General features: G+C 34.8%; 3 protein-coding genes across 4 annotated transcripts in view; 2 read left to right on the top strand and 1 right to left on the bottom strand.

Moving 5' to 3' along the window:
• Positions 1 to 16374, top strand: part of LOC142345779 (innexin unc-9-like) — a 72889-nt gene extending 56515 nt beyond the window's left edge. The window contains exon 8 of one of the 2 annotated variants that reach the window (XM_075398113.1): positions 16197 to 16374. The gene's annotated coding sequence lies outside the window, so the exon portion shown is untranslated. Of the gene's footprint in view, positions 1 to 12193; positions 12678 to 16196 lie in introns of those variants that run through there. The other variant, XM_075398114.1, reaches the window with a different exon arrangement.
• LOC142345782 (ADP-ribosylation factor-related protein 1-like) overlaps positions 1 to 18033 on the top strand; it is a 247986-nt gene that overhangs the window by 101407 nt on the left and 128546 nt on the right. The window lies entirely within an intron of this gene.
• The window catches only part of LOC142345783 (ubiquitin-conjugating enzyme E2 A), a 177287-nt gene that overhangs the window by 157640 nt on the left and 1614 nt on the right, over positions 1 to 18033 (bottom strand). The window lies entirely within an intron of this gene.

Raw genomic sequence — 18033 nt, 5'->3', positions numbered from 1 at the left:
AATCTAAATTTGTTCTGTAAATAAATTCTGGTTTTCCACACACCTTTTCTTTTTCATCAATTACTCTAATTTTTATGTCCATTTCAGCAGGAGAATACGTTCCTGGTCCTTCATAGGGCGTCTCCGGTTTTTCATCACTCACTATGAAATACTGTACGTTACCAAGTTCGTTTTCATGTTTTAGCATTTTTGCGTTTTGTGAACATCTTTCAGTAACAATACAATTTTCCGGTGCCTCCCAATTGTATGCAAAGGGGTCGAGTGATGTCGAATGACAACCTCCTTCTGAGAGGGCACAAGGAAGTTTTAGTCCTCGACTGTTATAGACAGTTCTGTCATTAAGATCAATGTCGAGTACAGTTTCTTGCATCAGGGTTTCAAAAGAGAAGTGTTTAATTTGACCACGATTATCACAAGATGTTGATGAATCACCTTCAAGATCAACTCCCTGGTTTTTATAGGAGACAGTTTTTATTCCATGTTTTATGTCAATTTCCATGTCATCATCGTCAAATTCGGTAACAGTAATTTTTCCAGTTTTTTTAGCCTTTAGGCATTGTTCGGGTGAAACAATAATATCGTATGTTATTATTGGAGCGTTGTGTACAATTGATGAATGGGAAAACATACCACAATTATAACGAATGAGCATTGCAGTGACTTTGCACATAAGAGCTTTAACAAAGGTCCGATAAGACCGTTGATAAAGTGTTACATGTGTATCAACCATCTGAATATTTTCGGGTGTAATTTTGCAAGGAGAAACTTGTGTTAAAGCATACATTTTATTTTCTTTCATTTTAGAACATGATGATTGACATGATGTCATAATGTCATAATGATTGACCCTAAGTTTGTTAGATATGTCATTAATATCCTCAAAAGGAGGTCCAGAAGCGTTAATAACTATAGAAAGAGTACAAAAGTAGAAAAGACTTATAAGTAAATAAGAAAAATAGAGTTTTTCAAAACAAGGATATCTTTTCATCCTGTTCTTTTTGTAGCGCTTCAAGTCGGGAATTAAGGCTATGAATTGTAGTAATAGGCACTGCCAGTAAATGTTGACTGGATTTATTGCTACCTAAAACAAAATTAAGTAAATCCGGCTTGATAGCGTGATGGCGGCTTGGCCGAGAGACTAGAAGTTCGCCTATTATTATTATTATCTAAAGTTTGTAAATTAGAAGGTCCTTGTTCCGATGTATTAGGGCGGAGAGGACTTAAATTAGGGTCTAGAGGTATTCTAGAATTGTGCTGTGGGCAAGGAGCTGAACTTCTTGTTCGACTACCGCTAGGCAGGTGTGTTTGGACTGGAGGTGGGTTGTCACGACCACCTGAACTTGCTTCGTTGAATCCAGAATCGAAATTGGTAGGAGTTCGGTCAGGGTCGAAGTTCTGCTCAGGGGAGTCTCTTCGTATGAAATTCTCCACGGGGAAATATTCGGTGTTAGTGGGGCTTTGGAAGGAGAATTTAGTCAAGGGACTGTTGAGTTTATTCATCTGAGTTGTCATTAGATTATTATAAAATGTGTCACAATTATTTTTATCTATACCATATTCTAGGGTTAACTCTGGTATTGTTTCAGTAGCTGGGTAGTACTCGACTAGGTGATTTCTATGAGCGACCTTCCTGGTGGCCGGGTTGCTATCTAAAGGTAATTCATAGTTAACATTGGTTAGTTTTTTTCTACAGTATAAGGACCTGATCTTAGTTCATGTAGTTTTTTTGACTTTCCTAACTCAATTTGATGGTTTTCCATTAGAACTATTTGTCCGACTTCAAGTGGCCTGCCTAATTTGTGTTTGTTTCTATGTTTATGTGCGCGGTTATTGTTTTCTAAGCTCTTTTTATAAGCGTTATTGTATATTTGTTTGAATTGGTTTTCTCGCATAAGCAACGAATTGTTAATAGTCGGTTTTAGAATTTTGTCAATTTCGGTTTTTTTTGGAGTTTGCAAGGTATGCCTGTGAAGAGGCAGGTCTTTGCAAAACTCGGAAGAGCATGAGAGTTGTGAGTTTCGTAGGAGTCCTAACTTAAGTGACAGAGGTATCTGTGGTTTTTGTCCGAACACAATTTCATAAGGTGAGATTCCAGTACTAGCATTTGGAACTGTGTTATGAGAAAAAGCAAATTTTGGTGCCAGTTCATCCCATTTACCTCGAGCTTGTTCTAGAAAAATTCGGAAATGTGCTCCTAGATGTTTGTTTTGGATCTCGACTTTACCATTAGTCCAAGGCGCATAAGCAGTTCGAGGTGCGGGTGTTATACCTAATTCATGAATGTAACTCGCAAAATCTTGGTTCATGAATGCCGAACCCTTATCATAAACAAGTTTTTGTGGTATTCCAAAAGACAAGATGAACTTTTCTAAAGCTTTTATGGTGTCTACTGCGTCTGTGGAACGTACACTTGAATGAAACGCGAAAATGAATCGACAATAACTAAACAATGGTGTTTACAGTTCGATGGAGGATTTAAAGGTCCTTTGTGATCAATATGGACCGTATGAAAGGGGAATGGGACTGTATCAGTCCACTTTTCGAGAGGTGCCTCGTGGATGTCTCTCCGTTTTTGTTTATTTTTTTGGCATTCAAGGCAATCAGCAATTAGGTTTTCAATCCATTTATACATTCCGGGCCAATAAAAAAATCGTTTTACATTAGCAAGTGTTTTATCTAAACCTACATGACCTGACAGTTCACAATGAGCTAGCTGAAAAACTTTAAAGAACAATGACAGTGGTACACAAATTTTTAAGTATTCAATATCTGGTTCGTCTTTTTGTTGTTGAATACATAAGATGTTATCTACAAAACTCAGTTTCTCAAAGTTATTAATGTACGACATTATGGCCTTAGATTGTCGGAATTCAATTTTCTTTTCGTCTTTGTTATTGTTCGTCCTTAATTGGCGAATTTGTTGTATCACTGGGTCTTTTAATTGTTCTTGACAAATTACCGATGTATTTAAATCAACTTCTTTAGAGAAGATTGTCAGTTTTTCGATGAGTTCTCTTGCATCTTGTATTTTTGTATTTTCGGGAAATTTTTTTGCTAATTCGGTTTTGTCTATACAAGTGCTATTTTTCACGAGAAAAACTTTATCGTATTCTAGAGGGAATCTGTACTCCGAGTCTGTGGTATTAGTTTGATCAATGTAGAGTTTGTCAAAATCTAATTCCGGTGACTGGTTCTCATTGAACAATTCAAATTCCGAAATTGGGTCAAATTTTTGTTCGGTTATCCCTTCATCAGGGTAGGAATCAATTTCTGTATAATGATGAGACGTTTCGTCTTCCTCCTGTTCTGATACAGGGGTCATTTCATGTTTGCGGTGACGCCTATAGTGGTTAATTGTTGAACCATACGAGAAATCTTCCGAAATATTGTTTATTGAGCAAAGTCTGTTTTGATTATTGTCGTACTTTTGCTTTACAATTTTGTCATTTTTGAAAATGAATTTGTCGATACCCGTTATGCTTTGTTTTAGGATTGGAAAAAAATCATCTGCTGGTCCCTTTTCATTATCACGCAAAATGAAGTATTTTTCCTCGTTACCATGCTCGTCGTAAAAACTAATGTCTTTTGGTATCTTTTTGTGTTTAAGTTGATACTTGTCCAGATCTTTAAGTTTTACATTGCGACTTAGGATGTCGGGAAAAGCTAAGTTTTTTCCTTCAGTCCAAATAATTTTCATGTTCTGGAGTTGAGAAATTACTAACTGGTATCTAAAAAACCTGTGAGAGAGTTTTCCTCTTCTACCCCATAGATACATTAAAGGCTGATGGTCTGTGTACACATATACGGGATGGGGAGAACCAATTAGGTAATGCTCATAAGTTTGTAATGCCGATATTACACCGCAAAGTTCGCGTGCTGTGGTACTCATTTTTTGTTCCTCTTTAGTGTAAATTCTAGAATTAAAAGACACTTCGTTTCGCTTCTGGGAATTCTTGAACGAGAATTGAGCCTACTCCTATAGAAGAAGCGTCTACATGCACGTGGAAAGGGTGTTTAGTATCAGCTATTGCTAAAATAGTATCTTCGCTAATTCTGTTTTTAATGTCGTTAAACAGTTTTTCGTGTTCCGTTGTCCAAACAAATTTAGTTTCTGTGCGGGTTAAGTCATAGAATGGTTTGCAGTCAGCATGCAAATTTTTGATGTACATGCTGTAGAATCCTAAACAACCTAGAACTCTCATGAAGTCACGTTTGTTTTCGGGCGACTTGAGTGCTTTTAAATCTGCTACTCGCTTCTTGACTGGTTGTATCCCATCTTTACCTACTACGTGTCCCAAGAACCGTACTTTCCTAAGGAAAAATTTAGTCTTTTCAGGTTGAGCTTTCAATCCTGATTTCCTTAAAAGTTCATGGTACTTGTCAATTATTTCAAACATTTCGGTTTCATCTCGCGCTTGCATGATGGTGTCATCAATGTAGGTTATAGCTTGTTTTTTTCTAATTAATGGTGCAAAATGGATAGTCATTATACGACTGAAGAAATTAGGTAGACCGCATAGACCATAAAATCCGCGTTCAAATGTGTATTGCTTTGGACCAATTACAAAACTTACAAGTTGTTTGGTTTCCTCAGTTAAAGGAACTTGGTTATAAGCTGAACAGAGATAAATGGTTGTGAAGAAATTACCTTTAAGTCTAGTTAATAGGCTTCCGATTGGCTCTAGTGGCTATGAATATCGACTAAGATCTGTTATTGAATTCAAATATCGGGCATCTATAACCAGTTTTACTGTGTTCCCCTTGGGTAGGATTATGATTGGATTAATAAATTCTGATCCCTTTTCTTTATCATTACCCATTTCCCGGATTATACCTGTTTTACACAGTTGTTCCAAAAGGTTTTCTAGTTTTTCTTGATAATGTAATGGTACTTTGGAAGGTCTCTGTTTGGTTAAAGTTGAATTTGGTAAAAGTTTGACATGAAGTTTTTGCTTTATCTTTCCCACATCGTATTTGTGTTGAGAATAAACGTCCTTATTTTTAGTCAGAGTTTTCAATAATTTGTCTAAGTTTTCGTCATTGATGTCAGCTTGACTGAAATCAAATTTTTTGAGAAACGCTTGATTGGTTTTGTCAAATCTGTTAAGTTTTTCTTTGGGAAGTTCAACGGGTCTGATGTTTTCATCAGTTGTTTCTAATTGTGGCCTAAGATTCTTGAGGTCGTCGCTAAAGTCTGTTTCTAATTCGTAGTTGTTGGTAAAATCTTGTTGCCTTTTTCGCTTTTCTGTTTTCTTTTGTTTTTCAGGAGTTTTGCTTGCAAAGAAATTTTGAATTTTTGAAATTTTTGGACCTTGTTTTTCACTAACATGGAATATTTGATTCAATTAGTGTCACTATTCATTAGGTGGTTTATGAATGCAACGTTGTCAACTACAGAGAATTCTGGGTCTTGTCTATTTTCAATGTCTTCTAAAGTGTGCCCAATAGGACCCTTTTGGATGACAACCTTGTTGTTTTGAGGATTGTTTAGCATTATTGGTAATTCCTTTTCTTTTCTAAAACACTGAACGTTCTAAGTATAAATTCCTTGAGCTTGCAGTTCACTTCCAATTACGAAGGAGGTTCCCTTTCTGAAGAATTCATTCGGAGGTCTAATTGATATTACTCGAGTTGATTTTGGTGCTAATGGTAGTTGCTGGTCAAGAGTTACAATTTTGTAAGAGCTAATGTATGGATAGCTTTTCGTTTGGTATCTAGATAATGTGACGGCTACTTCAGGGTAATTTTTTAAATCATTTTTTGGAGTGGTTAGGTCAGTAGATTTTACTGTAGATTCAAGGAAATCCATTCCCAACAAATTCGGCTTGCAACCATCTTTGGCTGAAACCCATGTGGTAACTTCCACTTGATACTTTCCTTCAATGTCGAAAGAAGTTTTGAAAGTAATTTGACCTAGAAGTTTTAGTTTCTCACCATTAACCGCTAAAGTATGATTTTTTGAAGCTTTAATCTCAATGTGTTGTAATTTACATAGTTTAAGATAAGTTTGGTAATGAATTATAGAGCTTGATGCTCCTGTGTCCAATAAAAACTGTGTTTCTAAGCCGTTATTTTTATTTTTGTCTCCGACGGATTGGTATAAATCAATATAAATATGTGAGTAACTTGCTTTGTTATCAGTAGTGTTTATGAACGGAGACCTGTCTAGTTTAAATACTCGTCGTTGTGATTCTCATTATTGTAATAGTCTCTGGAAGTTTCACTGGTAAAGTGAACTCGAGGGCTTCGCCCTTCACTGTTATCTCTTGAATGATTATTATGGTTTTGTCTAGTAGGTGTTCTATCCCGGTCATGGTCTCTACTCCTATCACGATATCGATTATCTGATCTTGGAGGACCGTTGCTTTGTCTATCCCTACTATTTTGCCTATTGTTATCTCTGTAAGAGTTGTTTCGATGGTTATTTTGTCGTTCCTGTGATCGGTTATCGTAAGAAGATGATCGGTAATTGTTTGAAGAGTTTGATGGGTAGGGTGATCGATGTCGGTAGTCTGATTTAGAGTTGTTTTGATAATTGGATTGATTTTGGTTATAACTATTTCTCTGTGTGTCCCTAGAATTTCGATTGTCATAATTGTTTGATTTGTAATTTTGTTGACCTGGTGAATGGCTCCTACTACGTTTATAATTATCTGTGAACTTTTCTCGTTGTTGAGGTGGGTTTCGGTTTTCGTTTTTAAAGTACTTGTACTTAAAGCAGAAAGCTATTGTGTGACCTGAACGTTTGCAAAACTTGCAGAATCTAGTCTGGTTTTGTTTGAATCTGGGATTGTCGTTGTTGTATGTGGCGTTTATTTTATGATCTTTCATTAGATTTGGAATTTGTGTGAGTTGGTTTTTTAACCCTTCTATTTCTATTTTTGTTGTCGATACTAGAGGCAGTACCCGTGAATTCACTGCTAACAGAAAAACTTAAGTCTTTAGTTGCTACATGATCCTGTAATTGTTGCCAAGTTGTAGCTGGGTTTTCTATTAACCGCTGATGTGCCTTTTGCTTGAGTGCAGGTGGCGTTAATCCTCTTACAAAGTACTCCATACACTTAGCGTTACGCTGGTCGTTGTTAAAATTTGGATCTGGCCATCCTTTTTCAACTGCTTTTGTTACTCGGTGTGTATAGCTTTTTATCAATTCATCTGGTTGCCTTTTAATACTCTCGACCTCAATTCTTTTCCTATACTTGTCTTTTGCATCAGTAAAACGGGCAATGAACTGATTTCTAACTTCATTCCATGCTAAACCAGGTGCTAAGGTTTCAAGCCATTGGGCTGTGGGCCCACGCAAAACCGAATAAACAGCGCTTTTTGTCTAGCGTCGTATGCTGCTTGCAAGCCAGCATCCGCAGGGTCTCTTGTTCCTAGTGAGAATTGGATTTTTCTTTGTATTAAACTAAAGAATTCCTGGGCATCTTCAGATGGATCTAAACCTGTAAATTTCTCTAACGCTATGTCGGGGTACGCAACAACGTTCGCTGTCATGTTTTATTTTAGTGTACGAAAAGAATATTTTATACGAAAGTTTTATTAGTTTGGGTAATTAGTGTAGAAAATATTTTTGTTATGACAATTAAGTAATAAAACGCTAATACTAAAGTAGAAAGTTGAACTGTTTGTTTTGTAATATGAATTTTATTTGTTTAGGACCGTTTATGGATTGTATTTTAAATTCAAAGTTTTTGCCGTTATCAGTGCTAAAAATTTCAACCCAAGAGTAAATATCGGTTTGCTCAACGGTAAAATTTAATAACCAAGGATAAGTGCTTTCAGAGTGTTTAAATTCAACAGAGTATTGGTGAAATCTGTTTATTTTTGAAAATCTAATTTGTGTGACAAATTCTGTTTTTATAAGTAATTTAACTCTATCTGGTAAACTCGGATCATCAGGAGAAACGTTGATGTATTGGTTTAATGATTTTTAAGATTTGTAAACCAAATGGGGAAATTTTATTTTGGTGGCTCATCCACACACAGGATGATAACATTTATGCTAATTCTATCACACTGTTCTGATTTCTTAGAGCACACAAAAGTTCATTAAAGTTTGGGTTGGTCCACTTGTAAGTTATGTAGATTTCAGTTTCTGTTTCGCTAGAAGAGTGATGGTAAATGCGTAAAAAGTTTCTGTTCTGATCAGTTAAATAATATGAAACTTTGCCTATTTTGTTATGTACTTTAATACTTATATTGAAATCTTGAACGTTTACTTTAATATATGACATATAATTAACATAGAACAATTGTTTTTGTTGTTTTATTAATGTATTTTTGTATGAAATTACACAGAAGACAGTATAAAAACGTTTAGTACGGGATGTTTAGTACATCAGTAGTAGTATTTTTGTAGCTATTATTATGTTTTAATATTGTTTCTAAAGTGCTTGAGTCTGTTAATGACCGTATTTTAACATGAGACAACAACTTTTTTATGATAAATTTGTGTACAAATTGGGTTAAAAAGGCTAGTTTACGCTCTTTTAATTAATTATTGGCTAAATTTTCTGCGGGAATCTCGATCACACTGTTTTTTGTTTTTAACAAAGTTAGTAAATTCTGAAAATTAGGGTTCTCAGATGCATAGGTTATATAAAAGTTAGCTGGGGAATTATGCTCAAACACGTAGAAAGTAGCTACAAAGGTAATTCCGTCAGTAATAAATCGTGTTATTTTACCCCTTCTAGTGTTTTCTATTGCTGTTAGATTAAGATGTTCTACAATAACTATTCCAGTTTGGTCCATGCACTGTTTAAAACCTCTATTGGTGAAAATGTTTGTGTGAAAACGGCTAAACTGGGGAAATTCTCATCAATTTATGTTATTTCCAGGCTACAAATCTGTGTTGGGGGGATAATATAATGTAAAAATGACGCTAAATTGGCTAAATTTTGTGTAAAATTGATTAAAATTGGATAAAATTGATGTTGTTACAGCTTAAATCTGATTAGTTTCCCTTAAATTTTAATAAAAAATAACGTTAATTTTGTTAAATTCTGGTTAATATTTGAGAATTTAGGTCAAAATGATGTTTATTTGGTTAAAATTTGATTAATATTACCCCACCCGGGTCAAGGAATTGATAAAACAGAGTGAATATTAAACTAAGGAAGGCTTATATTTAACCAAAATTGGGTTAGTTAATGTGAAAATGCAACAACGTGTGCTTAAATGTGTAGAAAATTAGATATAAATTACACTACACACGTATTGGGGGGATGAATTCTGGTTAGATTTACGTTAAATTGTTTGAAAATGCTATATTTTGGTCAAAAATTCAGTAAAAATTAGACATATGTTACTCTAAATATGATTTGGGGGGGGGGGGGGTGATTTTTGGTTAAAAATCGGCTATTTAGTGTGAAAATGCTAAAATTCTACTGTGAATTTGGTGAAAATCGGCTAAAGTTTAGTTTAATTAGGTGTTGGGGCGGTGAAATTTGGATAATTTTTGGTTATTTGGAGTGCATATGCTAAAATTTAACCATAAATTTGGTCCAAATCGGGTCAGAAATAGTCTAAACAAGTTTTGGGGGGATAAATTCTGTATAAATTTCGATTATTTAGTGTGAAAATACTAATATTTAAGCATAAATTTGGTCAAAATCGGGTTAGAAATAGACTAAACAGGTTATGGGGGGATGATTTTTGTATAACTTTCAATTATTTAGAGTGAAAATACTAAAATTCAACCATAAATTTGGTGAAAATTGGGTTAAAATTAGGCTAAATAGGTTTTGGGGGGATGGTTTTTGGTTAAATTTTGACTATAAAATGTGAAAGTACTTCAATTGTTATATAAATAAACTAAAAATCGGACATAGATTACCCCCACTTGGGTCAGAACATTTTTACAAGAGCAAAGAATCAGTTGCCTGTTACTATTTTCATGTAAATTTACTTTATTTCGGCCGTAAATTTGATATATATTACTCTATTTGTTTGTCTATTATTGTGCTTTCACTTCTGTGGTAGTGGTTATTTTACTATTTTAATCCGATCGGATAGAAAAACAAAAATTCAGGCGTGATTCTTTCCTCTGGGCGCACCAGTTATCAAATTTGGCTGGGCTGCTACAGATCACACAATACGGGATCTCTTTGTATGCCAGTCAAACTTGACAAAAGATATAACAAATCGAAGGCAAAGATATATGCCTAAGACCTGTCTGTGCTATAAGTCTCAATTTAAAATTGTTGGGGGGCTGAAAAGTTCAATTAAATAAATAGATAGTTTAAATAAACAGGCTTACACTGAGCAGTATTTAACCGGGTTGAGCTGTTACTCGATTGTGTTGTTGTTAAGTGAGTGTGTCGTTGAAACTTCTTCAAGTCGGTTTCTCGTAAGAATGTTCTGTTTGAAAATTGGAAAATGTTCTAAGTTAGAAGTCTTTTATATAATTTCTTCTCTGTTTGAATTTTGAAATTTATTTTGTAGGAAAAAATGAAGCAGTTGTCTGCTGCTGGTCGTTGGCTCTGTTATTTGTCTCTAATTTTATTCCGTCCCACTTCGCTGAGAGAAACAATAAATCCCTCTCAGCTCCGTTTGGGCCGATAGGGAGCGAATCACAAACTCACGTTCATAGTGAGGTGCTTCTTAATTTTCCTATTGGCCGAGAAGGCAAGAGAATTAACTCTTTTTTTTATCTCACGGAAAAATTATTGAAACTCCAAAAAATAATAAAAATCTAAACAGCTGAGAGCATCAATTATTGATTTCGTAGGCGCCTGTTTTCTGCTTTTCCCCTCTTCTAAAACCGCAACAATTATTGTTTTCTTGGGGCTTTTTATGAGACTCTATTGTCTTTTCCACTGAAGCAATCTGCTTCATCTTTATTGAACTTGGGGGGAAAGATCTGCATTGCAACTGTCAGAAGCAGAAGTAATTTAAATCAAAAGAAACGGTGGTTTTACAGGCCGCCTACGTTCAACAGCGTACATTTTCTGTCCTGGATATAAGCGAGGAGATCCAGGCCTAAAGTTGTGTTATTTAAATAAGTCGAACTGAGTTGTTTAAATTCTTGTGTACTGGTAGTCTTAACAAGCGTTAGTTTATTTAGCGCGCGGCGAAAGAATGGTTAATTAGCGCCTAAATACGTTCGCTCTAATGCGGGATCAATTATCCGTTCATTTGTAACGGCTCTCGTAATACTACACCCTAAAAGTCTAGTGGTCGATTAATGGACCGGTGTTTGATCTGTCTACCTTCATTTAGTTGTTTCAATTCAGGGAAGGGCACAAGCGTCTATCGCGGCTATTTTCCGGCAATGTGTTGGCTATGTTCTTTCATTTTTTTTCTGTTTTTTTCGTAATTATAAAGTTGCGCTTCCTTCCTGGTTTTTTTTTCTTTTCCTACTTAAGAATTTTGTTACATATGATGTCACGATCACTGCAAATTAGCTTTATGTTCATTCAATCATGAAATTTTGACTGATTTCCATGCGTCGTCTTTTTTTGCGCTTATTGGATCGAGATTTTGTTCATTTGCGTTATTAAGCTTTTGGTTAAATATGACTTATCTCAATCTCAAAAATGACTTTCCTCACTTTCAAAGTGACTTTAAACTTTTAATCGAGAAGATATGGTCAAAGGAGTGTGTCACTCTAATTGAAGGTTATTTGAGAGCAGCTAGTAGAATCTGCAATAAGTCATGCGGGTTCTTAATGAAAACATAACATTTCGGCTATTAATAAACAGAAATTTCTCTTCGGTACGCTGTTTTATCTTTTTCAAACTTCCGATTTACAAAGCTATCGCGGTTATTTTCTTGTTAGCTGACAGCTGTGTTTGAATGATTGCATAAATGAGGAAGATGTACTGGAATTTGTCTTAAATTGTAGATTATTGTTACTTATCCCACACGATTAGGTTTTGGTTTTCTGTGAGCGTCTTAGAATTGAGTGGAAAAAAGCAGAAGTGAGATTAATAGTAGCAGTGATTGCTATCTGTTTTAGATTGAAAATGAGAAACGTTCTGAAAAAAATTCAAAATGCTCAGTTAATTTTAGACCTAATTAATTTTACAGGACATGACTTTATTATCTGTGAGAAAAATGACTGAAAACGCGAGACATAGTTATATTTCACTGCTAAGTAATCCATGCTTCTGTTGCAGTCATTGTGTTGTCGTTTAATAGTACATTTAACTTAGTTGGTTATGTTTTTAACTTGGATTTGTTATTTTAGTTAACCTTTAAATGATCTGTAACGGTCACTGTATCAATTTGAGGAGTGGATGGACCTGAAGTAGGCTCAAGAGCTTCAATTGGGTGCTGATTTTTTAAGGTTAAATACCTGTATATGCTATTGTCATTTTTAAAAAGATTGAAGTTATCTATTATAGTGCTCATGGGCGGAGATTATTATGGCGATATAAAGATGGTAGCTATTCGTCTAACTTAATCCAAACAGCCCAGATTTAACGAATTAAAAAACCGGTGACTGTTAGTATGAGATTGTTTTCTTGTTCTGATGTTTTATATTATTTGAATAGTGTTTCGTCATCCACATTTGAGTGGTGTTCTTATTGTGTTGTAGATTTAGTGTTGTTCTTTTTAATCCAGTCTGGTGCCAAACTCATATTCTTGTCTTACTCAAGGTGCTTTTTGCTATCACACTTGTGCCACAGAAACCTGACATCGAGGAAATCGGTGGCATGATTTAACACCCACGAATGTATGCTAGTTTGAAGTACACAGTAATAGATTTCAAATGTTTCTTTTAGACTATGGCTCTTCGCCCTATGAGTGATTATTGGATTGAGACATGGTCTAAGGCAGCGTAAAATCTTTAATAATATGTCGAAACTCGTTAGTCTGATGTGCTTAATTTAAAAAGTGTCTTTTTCTTGCATGCAGTTAATACAGCTGTAGTACGAAAAAATTGTTTTTTATACTTAAAATTACGTCAGCTGTCCGTTAACGTTGTCTATTATTGAATGTTTGCAAGTTTGAAAATGTTTTCCCAAAGGGTTTGAAATTTCATTTTGACTGTCTACAAAAAAGATGTAAACGTGCGGAAAATATAGGCCGATCTTTTACGCCAACGTTCGAAGTTTAATGAACTGGAAAAAGAGCTAAAGATTGTTGCTATTTTTATTGATTTTACTGGAGCTGTCAAACTTGATATCACAAATAATGTATTTTTCAATGATGCTGGAAAATGCTCCCAAGTGTTTTAAGGACTTTTTCAAGAAAAAAGTGAGAGCAACTTTTAAACTGATCAGATTCGATATAAATTTGTGTCAATCAGAGACACCTCACAATCAAAAACTGCGCCTAATGTTTTGGATAATCGGATGGGTACCCAAAACACACACACACACACACACACACACACACACACACACACACACACACACACACACACGCACACACACGCACACACACAAACAAGCTGTATGGGAAAACGAAAGTTTTGCTTTTCTTTTCGAGAGAAAACGAAGATGTTGGTGAGGTGATTTTCAAGGCGAAGAACAAAAGCGAATGAACACCGCATATATTTGTAATTTATGATTGATTAATAGCCGCCCTCATCTTCTCAGCCGGCTATTATAGCGCTCCTATTTTTTTACAATTCAAAGAATTTGAATTGTATTGGGGCGCTGTCTTTTTTACGACTCGAAGAGGAGTATTGGAGAAGTCCTTTTTTTTAATCAATTTTATTGGAGTGAATTTTGAAGCGGGAAATGAAACGCGTGAAAAAATTTGGAGTGATTTGGTTGGTGAACAAAAGTGAAGAGCGGAGCGAAAAGAGAGTGGTTTTGTTCATACAGCTGTTTTTGAGAGAGCGAGAAATGATGTGTGAAAAAATTTTCTCTGAGCGAGCGAATTTTTTTTGTTCACGTGCGGCTTTTAAAAGCAGTTTTTTTTGCAATTTTTCTTGTTTATGAGGTTTGATTATGATTTTGTATTGGATTTGGGCTCGTTCTGATAGGAATTGAAGGTTTCAAGTAGTTAATTTGAGTTTTATGCAAATTTGGAGGTTTTTGATCAGTTTTGCTGATTTTTCGACGAAATTTAATGTATTTTGGCCTTTTGTTTTGTTTTACTGCTTTAAGTGCAATTTGCATAGAAGCTCGTTACTCAAGGATCGTCAGGGATACAAAATGATTACAATTTTGTTGTTATAAAACATTTTTTCTGAAGAAAAGTGGCAGAAAAATTAGGAATTTTTTAACCACTTTTTTAAATTTTTGGCTTTTCGTTTTTTTTTCAATGGTAGACAATTTTTGTAGCTTGTTATGACTTGCCCATTTTTTCGCGAGCATTTCATTGCTCTATTTGCTCAAAGTAATTTTATTTGGCTTTATTTTTTCTTGTAAAATTTAAAAAACACCTTACTTTTTCTCGTTTTTTATTTGTTCAATTTGGTTTTAAATGTCGTTTCTGTTCTTCCTCAACCTTTGATAGCGTTTGGAGTTTTCTAGTGGAAGTCAGTTGTTGTAGCTCTTTTGGATGTCTCTCATTCTGATTGATATTAGTTTCGAGTTGTTTTTGTTAAAGAAAATCGAGTAAATCAGAGCAAATTTTGGCCACTTTTCGTCTTTTTTCTAAGTTTATTGCCTATTTCTTCCAATTTAATGTTTTTTGTTGGTAACTTTTTCTCAATAAAGAGCATTTTTGTAGCTGTCGATACTATTAATTTGCACTTGAAGGCTTAGCAGGGCAGTTTTCATTTAAACAAATACAAATCTCTAATTCGAGTTTTTCTTAGTCTTTTTTTTTTAGTTTGTTTAACGTTTCTCTGCAGCTACTAGGTGGGCAATTGATCTAGCCAAATATATAACTATTTGATATCTATGAGTTATGGATGGGAAGCTGCATGTTATCTTTTTGTAGAGAATTTTGTTTGAATTTTTAGAGAATATTATTTTTTGATTTGGTCCTTTGTCAAGTTTCCAGTACTCCAGTCTTTTCTTTGTGAATTGGTTACACTGTCTGTCGATTGATAATATGCTGGTGATGCATCTGATTAGTGAGAATAGTCAGATTTCTACTTCGAGTCGTTTCCGGAATTCTTCCGGCTCTTTTTTTTTCAAGATCTGTTCACACATTTTCATGATTTTTGAAGTCAAATTGGAGGAGTGATTTTGGTCACGCCGAAACGGGAAATGGAGCGAAAAGAGTGATTTTGCGGCGTGAAATTTTTTCGCTCTAACTTTAAAGTAGAGTGAGAAAACGGTGTTTGAACAAAAATTCGCTTTCTCGTTAGTGGTTTTTTGTTCACATGCGGCAATTTCACTTTGATTTTTACTGTTTTTTCGATTTTTGGGATCGGTTTTTTTTCTAAATGGTTTTTCCAATCCATTCATAGTCCGTTTTAGGTCTAGTTTTTTTAGTCAATGAAAATTCTTTGAATTGTACGTCAGGACTTGTCCTGCTATGTTTTTTTTACTTCGTCGAATAAAAAAATGTTTCGCTTTACCTCATTGCCGCTTTTTCAACATTTTGCGTGATATCTTTTTGACTTCTCTAGGCTAGTTTCTCTCTTCTCTCATTCTGCTAAAAGTGATTTTGAACATCAGTTGCTCAGCAAAGCAATTCAAAATGGACAGAGACAGTATAAAAAATTGAAGTCAGAAGTAGAAACGGGATAAACCCATAAAGCCCAATTTTAGATGCTCGCTATTTGAACGTTGTTCCTATAAGTCTGAGTAACCATCTAATGCTTATTGGTATTGATACTAGCCCCTGTAGCCTCTCTCTAAGAAACAGAAGTACGTTATGTTCAACTACGAAATGCCATCAAAATAAATCGGACTTAAAAAATGTTTTTGTACAAAAATCTTTTTTTTTCAATATCTTCTATTTCAATCCCAATCATTTTTATTGGAATCAACGGCGGCTATTTTCCGGCAATCTGCCGGGTATGTTTCTTTTTCAAGTTTTCAGATCAGAGCCAACTCAGTGAAGTTCTCTCAAAAATGGCTATATTGATCGGACTGATATATATTGTGAGGCGAATAATGTTTTTTAGATCTTTAGTACTCTCACACTTTTGTACGTGCATTGTTTTTCAAAATCTAACAATTCAGCATTACAAAATAGAAGGTGACATATAAACTGGGTAGTCAATTTATGCTGCATAAGAAAATTCCTTGAGATTTTTTAAGTGAAATCTGACATATTCCCATTGGAACGGTTTATCATTCTTATGAGTTTTGAACTAAGAAATGAAATTTTATCAGGAAAATTCAAATGCAGAACAGGACAACAATAAGCAAGCAACAGTTCCAGGTACCAAAAGTATGCAGAAGTGATGCCAACTTCCTGAAATATGGGGAAGACCGTAAACAAAATTTAAGTTGATATTGAAACAGCATTTAATTGTTTAAGCTTTAATTAGCCAGCTATAAAAGCAATTTTGTTTTCGAAGTTTATGCGACAGATGATTTTAGTTTTAGCATTCTTGATCAGTTTTGTTTGTAATAATGCTGTATCAAGGTTAAACGAGTGAACATCTGTGATTTATTACAATTTTGTTCTTGAAGTTCTGATTAATAAAGCAAAAAGTTTAATCTAATCAATCGGAAAGTCCAAAAAAAGTAAAGCAAAGTTGAAAGCAGTGAAATTGTTCAATTCTTCGAGATGTGAAACCAGAATTGCGAAGTGACTTTTGCAAAGTTACGTAATCTTGCTTAAAATGCAACTTGCACGTTTTAATGTGAAGAAAGTTTATGAGTTTAAGAAGTCAACTTGGCTATGAATAACGAAATTTCTGGCGTTTTGACATCTGGCACTGCAAACTTTTGGCGTTTTAAAACGTGCACGTGGGTGTTTTAAGCTCCATTATCGTAAGAGCTTCTCGGTAACTTCAGCAGTGTAACGTAACCTGTACCTATTTCTACACTGAAGGAATTTAGTGCTATACTTTAGGCCACTGGTTGTTTTCCTTTTCTAATAATTTAATCCTAGTTTTATGATTGAGTGGTGTCAGGTTATTCTGTGGTCCGAAGTGTTTTGACGCTTGTGGCGTATTTGATCACTACTTTTAGTAACCTCCTCTACTCCAAAATATTTTGGGCATTTTACAAGTGCAGTTAGTCGTTGTTATAGTTATTGTTATTATTTAGCATGTCGGGTTCCCAACGCATGAAGTTATGTATTTTGTACTTTTACCTAGCTTATCATGCTGCTTCTCTTTTATTACTTCATTTTGACTCCTTAAAAGAAGCGCTGATTTTTACGTACAAACAATCAAACATGTGTGTTATTATAATTGAAGTGAAGCCGATAATCAGATGTTGAACTAATTACACAATTAAAAGTGAATTGGAGCTTGATGTATGGAATTTTGTCAGTTGTTTACGTGAAGTTGTTCCTAATTAAAGTTGTTACATCTCTTAAAGCTTTTTTGACAAAAAAGAGTTGAAGACCGCGAAGTTTTATCTGGGAACTTGAGCCGGAAACAAGAGCATTCGTTGCTACCCAGGCCAATCAACTGCAAACTAAGGCCCACTGGCAAAAATTTAGGATAATGTCCAGAAAAGAGATTGAACTTCAGTGACTACCATTGTGGAGCTAGATGAACAGCAAAAGTTGAAGGAAATAAGACATGAAGAATGTCGGATCAATTTCCCAACTTGCTCTAAAGTGAATTTTAATCTTTTGAGCACTCTTTAATGTCTAAAAATTTGCTAAAGACTCAAAACTAGAACTTCTGGAAATAAAGGGGTGATTAGTTTATCAAATTTGAAAAACCTAAGTATTGAAAATTGAGAATGATTAGTTGATCGAACAAAATAAAAAATCATAAAAAGTATGTTGTTCTTCCGAAAATTTGAGTAGTTTGAACTTCGATTTATTGCGAGTCTGTATATACAGTTTGCTTGGACTTCATTGCAGCCTGCTTAATTCTTGATAAAAGATGATCGACGATTGTTTTCACCGTTTTAATTAACTCGAGTGAAAAGATGGAAAAAGATTGTCTCTGAAAGCAAAAGAAAAGTTGAATTAATGGGATCTTTTCTGTTTTGCCCCCCCCCCCCCCCCCCCCCCCCCACGTCCATTTGGCACCCCCCACTT

The sequence above is a fragment of the Convolutriloba macropyga genome, chromosome 9 (genome assembly GCF_964194025.1).
Source record: "Convolutriloba macropyga chromosome 9, txConMacr16.3, whole genome shotgun sequence".
NCBI classification, from domain to species: domain Eukaryota; kingdom Metazoa; phylum Xenacoelomorpha; order Acoela; family Convolutidae; genus Convolutriloba; species Convolutriloba macropyga.
Note: the sequence above shows the minus strand (reverse complement) of the source record. Positions and strands in the feature narration are given on the sequence as shown.